The sequence below is a fragment of the Dama dama genome, chromosome 4 (genome assembly GCF_033118175.1).
Source record: "Dama dama isolate Ldn47 chromosome 4, ASM3311817v1, whole genome shotgun sequence".
NCBI classification, from domain to species: Eukaryota; Metazoa; Chordata; class Mammalia; order Artiodactyla; family Cervidae; genus Dama; species Dama dama.
This window is the reverse complement of record NC_083684.1, coordinates 28,228,428-28,235,427: the sequence shown is the minus strand read 5'-3', so window position 1 is coordinate 28,235,427 and position 7,000 is coordinate 28,228,428. Positions and strand designations below refer to the sequence as shown.

The 7,000-nt window shown below is 41.6% G+C and overlaps 1 non-coding gene across 1 annotated transcript; it reads right to left on the bottom strand.

Moving 5' to 3' along the window:
- Positions 1-5,263: 5,263 nt before the first annotated feature.
- Positions 5,264-5,387, bottom strand: LOC133055363 (U6atac minor spliceosomal RNA). Its single transcript, XR_009692648.1, has one exon. It is a non-coding gene; the product is annotated as a U6atac minor spliceosomal RNA (small nuclear RNA).
- Positions 5,388-7,000: the final 1,613 nt, after the last annotated feature.

The following is a 7,000-nucleotide window of genomic DNA, read 5'->3' as shown; positions in this document are numbered from 1 at the left end:
AGAGCTGAGGGCAAGCCCCCAGGAGTGCTTCAGAGCAACGTGGCCAAGTCCCAAAGAGAGAGAGAGAGAGAGAGGGACTCCAGGTGTGAGGGCACTTTTAAAAGACATTCATTCACAAGCCCCTCCTATTCACCTCTAGATTGTGTTTAGGTTTTGAAGAAAGACCAAGAAAAGAAAGCATTCATCACTAAATAGTATGGTTTTTCCAAGGGTCTGTCTGCTACAATAAATGAAAATCTAGATGCCTTAAAAATGTTATTTGGGAAGATAGCCAACCAAAATAAATAAATAAATAAATAAATTATCTAATGCCCTATAAAATAAGTCGTTAAATATTTTATAGGATCCCTCTTCCTTCAAACATGATCTTTATGAACCAGCCGTCTACTCCACTCCCACCCTCTGTAGGAAGCAGTTGATCAGAGATCTTGGCGTGTCTTTTCTGCAGCCCGAGTCCGGTTAATTGCAGATTTGATTCAAATGATAGCAGTGTTGGCAGAATGAGTCCGTCTTCACTGCATTGATTCCCCTCCCTCCACCCCCATACCAGCTGGGAGCCCTCCTGAAAGAACAATAGATTTATAATACGAGCAAAACAAAGGAGTCGGGAATGAACAGCTCTTGGAAATAAGTAGGTCAAGACACAATCAATTTCCAAATCTAAAATTATGTTTGAAAAATGTACCTTTAATACCAGAGTCGGCTTCGGCCCTGTGGGGCAAAGCATGTAAAGTTTAAAGTTCCTGAGTGCCTGCTTTATCAGTAGCCTGAAGTTTACCCTGGAGGTTAAGCAATAAAATGGAAACAAAAATAATTTAACAGTTTTGCAGTTAGTTTAACCCAGCCACGGCTTCTTAAATGGCATTCACCTTCCAGGAGCTTACCACGCTCATAAAGCTACAAGATGCATTTCAAAGCTATGAATTTGCTAAATAGAACTTCATTTCCTCTTCTTATTAGAGGTAATTAAATTTATTAGATGTCAGTAAAAGCCTTGTAAACAGAAAATATGAATGCTTATAAAAGTCTGCCCTCTCTTTGCAGCCTAATAATTAAGATGCAACGAGAAAGCAGCTAATAACAGCTCATAATTTATGAAGTGTCATTCACCCCCGAAACTGAGACATATTGTGGAGGAATTACAGACTGAAATGAAAATAATACCCACTGAAACACATTATTTATTAAATACATAACCACTCAGAGAAATAAACACATCACACTCAGAACTTGATATTTCTGATGGAAACAGTATATACATCATCTCCTGCTTTGGATATATTACCCATCAAGTCAAATCCTTAAATCAAAGTCACCACTTGTTTAAATGCAAATGGCCTGTGGCAGCCCAGCAAGCCCCAAATTTCCACTAGACATTCACCTTGATGTCAGTTTTCAAAGACTGAGTCGCTGTGAAGGTTTTTCATTATGATTGTTTTTAACATTCTCAAAAGAAAAGAAATCCCTCAGCAAGCGTTAGAGAGAGAGAGAGAGAGAGAGAGTGAAACAGGAGGGAAGACAAGGAAAAGATTCTAAATAGAAGAGCAGGACTCATAAATTAACAAAAACATCTCCGGCACAGATGAACTCAGAAGCAACTGCGGAATCAATGCCCCCACCCCAGTGATGCTATCTCACTCCGAATGGAATCTCTTTTTATTGCAGCTTAATAATGTACTTTACATCTTTATCAACAGTCCAGCTCTGTACTTTGAGCTCTTTAGAGTAAACGGTGATAGAAATTTTAGACGCCACATTTCGTCAATGCAAAGAGACCCTTGGTTATGCACTATACTGTTATTTTCTGCATTGTTATGAAAGAAAAAATAAAATGCTGCTAATGAAACTATGACATGCCATTGTTGTAAGATACATCGTGATGTCAGAGACGTTAAAACTGTGAGGGGGGAAGGCATTTTAGAATTCACTCAATATAATCCATAAAACTAGATGAGGTAAAGATTAACATCAATCTTAAAACTGTTATCTTGGTTACAGTAGGTGAATTATAGCTCAATAAAGCTGTTATTTTTAAATGTTATTTTTGGACTCAATGCTGAAAATCCTAATACTCAATTGTCAGAAGGTAGCCTAGAAAGGCCTCACTTTGAAGGTGACAGTTGAAGAAGGACCTAAAGAATATGAAGGAGCTGTGTGGGTACCTGGAGGAAGGGGGTTCCAAGACAGCCAAAAGCAAATGTAAAGGCCCTGGGGTGGGTGAGGACTTGGTGTATGGAAGCCAGAGTGAATGATGCAGAGAGAGATAACCAGGGCTGGAAGTGAGAGTGGAGAGGTTCACAGGAGATGAGGTCAATAAGGTGACGGCAAAAATAAAAGTTTCAGATTTAAATAGACATTTCTCCAAAGAAGACATACAGATGGACAAAAAAAGAAGTGAAAAGTTGTTTAATATCACTAATTATTAGAGAAATGTAAGTCAAAACTACAATGAGGTATTGTCTCACAGCAGTCAGAATGGCCATCGTCAAAAAAATCTATAAACAATAAATGCTGAGAGGGTGTGGAGGAAAAGGAACTCTCCTACATTGTTGGTGGAATGTAGATTGTAACAACCACTATGGAGAACAGCATGGAGATTTCTTTAAAAAAATAAAAATAGAACTACCATATGATCCTACAATCCCACTCCTGGACATATATCCAGAGGAAATCACAATTAGAAAAGAAGACTCAGTCTCCTCAGTGTTCACTGCAGCATTATTTACAACAGCCAAGACATGGAAGCAACCTAAGTGTCCATCAACAGAGGAATGGATAACGATGTGACATATATATACAATGGAATATTACTCAGCTATAAAAAAAGAAGAAAATAATGCTATTTGCAGCCACATGGATGGACCTAGAGATCGTCACACTGAATGAAGTAAATCAAATACAGAAAGACAAATAAATATGATATCATTTATATGTGGAATCTATAAAAAGGGTATAAGTGAACTTAGTCACAAAACAGAAGTACATAGACACAGAAAACAAACAAATGGCTGCCAGGAGACAAGAGGGAAGGAGGGATAAACTGGAAGATTGCGCTTGACCTAGACACACTGTAATACACAAAATAGATAATTAATAAGAGCCTACTATATAGCACAGGGAGCTCTACTCAAAACTCTGTAATGGACTGTATGGGAAAAAATCTAAAATAAGAGTGCATATATGAATATGTAGAACTGATTCACTTCGCTGTACACCTAAAACTAACATGGCATTGTAAATCAGCTAGACTCTAAATAATACAATTTTTTTTAAGTTTCCTCCAGGTCATAAAAATTTCCTCCAGTTTTCTATGAAGTGGAACAAAAATTTTTTAGGACTATTAAGACTATTCTTCAAAAAACATTTTGGGGGTGAGTTAGGCAGCTCAGTGGTAAAGAATCTTTCTGCCAATACAGGAGATTCAGGAGACGTGTGTTCAGTCTCTGGGTTGGGAAGATCCCCTACAGGAGGAAGTGGCAACCCACTCCAGTGTTCTTGCCTGGAAAATCCCATGGACAGAGGAGCCTAGTGGGCTACAGTCCATAGGGTCGCAAACAGTGGGACATGACTGAGCAAATGAGCATGTACGTATCAATTTCACACCTAACCTCCACCTTGGTAGCTTCTTGAATGGTTTAAGAATCAAGTGACCTTAGCAGTCCTGCCATCTTTGCAGGTGGTTCCTTCCAAAGCAACTGCCGACTCTGTTCAGAGGGGACATGATCGTTAGACCACCTCCAGGCTATGAAGTGCATGGACTGCTTTCAAACTGTGGGATTCTTGAGGAGGTGCCTTCATTTTTTCATCAAGGATCAGCAATTGCTCTCTTCTACAATAACACTCATGGGAACGTGCCCCTCTTCCCTACTTACTCCCCAACACCGAAGAGCAAAGTCTCTTCCTCAGAAAACTAGGCTTCTCTTTTTTGAGAAGTTACTCTGTTTTGCCCTAAGCTAAGAGCTTTGTGGACTCTTTCTTTTTAACCCTCAAACCATCCTATGTCAAAGGTGTTGTTAGCAGTCCCATTTAACAGGAGGGAAGCTGGGGTGCAGAGAGGTTAAGCAACTTACCCATGGTCACACAGCTGTTTGTGAGTGTGTGCGTGTGTGGTAGTGGTGGTGGTGGTGGAGGTCTGTTGGGACTGGAACTCGGGTGGGATTTCCTCCAAAGTCCAGGGGTCTAACGGCTCCACTATAATGCATTGCTCTTACATGGCCGTGGCTAAAAGTAACTCTGGTTCCTGACTTGACCAGATCTGGTACCTTCTAGGTTTAGTGGAGCCAGTAACTCGGATGGAATTGAGAACAGTGTCAATCTCAAGCTGGGCAAGAGAGATTAAGTGCTTAGGCTCTGGACCCGGATTCCCAGGGTTCACATCCTGTCTCTGCCAGCTACTACCCATGTGATCTGGGGCAAGTTATTTAGCCTCTCTGTGCCTACATTTCCTCACGTGGGAAAAAATGGAGTTAAACAACAGTAACTATCAGATGGGGTTGCTGTGAATGTTTGTGAGACAGTGATGTCTCACACATCAACACAGGCCCACACGCTAGTTATCATTTCTGTCCATGGGTTTCAGAGGACACTTAGGAACACAGTCTAGCCCAGTGCAAACCAAATATGTTTGGTTAAAGGATCATTTCAGATTATTGGATGTGCCTGTGACCTTGTCTGAAGCAGTCTTATGCAATCAATGCTTGGGGAGAGGGGTCTCCTTCCAGCAGGATTCGTGAAGACACAGCAGCAATGCCCAAGGGAAGCTCGGTCCCCAGGGATGAGTGTAGTTCTAAGGTACAAGCATGAGCGAGCTTGGAGTTTCAAGAGTACAGTCACATCTTATGTGCAAGGAATCATCTACAGTGACAATTACTCTTGAGAGTCCCCTAGGGAGGTGGTATGTTGGAAATGGGAACACTGACTTTTATTTTGTTCAGCCTGACTAGTTTTTTTTTTTTTTTTTTTTTAATTTTTTAAATTGGCATGTGATTGCTTTACAATATTGTGTTAGTTTCTGCTGTACAACGTGAGTCAGCCGGCCATATGTATACATATATCCCCTCCCTCTCGAGCGTCTCTCCCACCCCCCGACCCCCACTCCTCTAGGTCATCATAGGGCACTCAGAGCTCACTGTGCTGAATCACAGCTTCCCACTAGCTAGCTATTTCACACATGGTAGTGTGTGCATATATATATGGCAATGCTGCTGTCTCAATTCGTAACCCTCACTACTTCCCCCCACTGCGTCCATGAGTCCGTACTCTACAAAAGCAGTGGTTAGATGCCACGAATAGGTGGCGATGCCTTAACCGTGTGGGTGTTGTCAGGCCCAAGGGCCTCTTCCAGTTTTGTCAAGGGAGTGCTAACCTTCTCCCCTCTCACACAATACCTGAGCAGTTTCTTTTTTAACTTTTGATTTGGGAATAATTATAGATCCTCAGGAAGTTGCCCCCCAAGTATACAGGGAGGGCCTCTGTGCCCTCCAGCCAGTTTCCCAGGATTGTGACATCTTCGATAACCGTAATACAATATCAAAGTGTCCTATGATACCAAAACCAGGAAACTGACAGTGCTGCAGTCCATTGAGCTGCTTCAGATTTCAACAGCTGCGTGTGCATATATAAACAGCAAGCACAATTTTTTCCTGTGTGTAGATTCATATAATCCCCACCACCAGCATTGAGATACAGAACTCTTCCATCACCACGCGTCTGCCTGTACTCTGCTCCTTGATAGCTACTTCCCATCCCTGATCTCTGGCAACCACCAATCTGCCCTCCAGTTCTATACTTCTGATAGTTCAAGGTTATTTAAATGAAATCATTTGTTTGCATACCTGTATAGCATATAACCGTTTGAGATTAGATTTTTTGGTGGTTGTTGTTCTTCAGCATAATTCGCTGGAGATCCATTCAAGTTGTTGTGTGTATCAATAGGTTATTCCTTTTTTATTGCTTAGAAGTATTTCATGATATGGATACACCTAAATTACATCCTTTGTAGTTTGTTTACAGTTTGGGCCATTATGAATAAAGCTGTGGACAGCCATGTACATTTTTAGGAGTAGAGGCTTTATTTCTCAGGGATAAATGATTGAGTATGATTGCTGGGTCCTACGGTTAATTTCCTGTTTCATTTTTATAAGAAACTGCCCAGCTCTTTTTTGGAGTGGCTGTACCATTTCACATTCCCACCAGTCATTTTTGATGCTCCAGCTTCTTACATCCTTCCCAGCAAGTTATAGTTTTATAACACCACTTATACAACTTATAAAATTATAGCTGCTTCTATTGGTGTGTAGTGGTTTAAACGTGCATTTCCCTGATGGCTAATGATATTGACCATCTTTTCATGAGCTTATTTGCCACCGGTAAGTTCTCTCTGGTCAAATGTTTAGGCAGCTTTGCCTCCCCGTTGCTGGAACAGGTTGTGTCTTTTCACTTAAGCTCCAGGTGAAGTAACTGTGTTTAGAAGCCATGTGGTACCTTCCCCAAAGAGAAAACAGGACTCTTGTCCCCCATCTCATACTCCAGGCTGGGCACTTGCTGACTGCCATTTGGGGATGGAATCATTATGCTCTTTTGCCCTTTGCTTTGTGTGTGTTTGCTGTGCCTGGAGAATTGAATTCTTGAGTAAATTTATGAGTATGTTTATGATATGACACTGCTGTTATTTGTCGAGTAGCCTAATGATCCCAGGTCAACGGGATATGAAATTAGTCTTGCTGACCCAATCAAGTCCAGTGCCCCAAGTCCATGACCACTGAGCTCTTCCAGTCTTCCCTCAGTCTCCATTGGCCAAGGCAGGTGTCTTTGTGATCTTGCTTTCAGAACTGCACTGGCCCTGGATGCCTTTACTGAATGCTACACGACTTGGCTGGGCCTTGACTTCACATGGAAGGTTTGTTTGCTCCTTCCTGGGGGTGCCTCCTCTGGCCCCTTTCATCTTAGGCAGAATCAAGGCTCCATATAGTCCCTGCTGCCATGTCCCAATCACCATCTC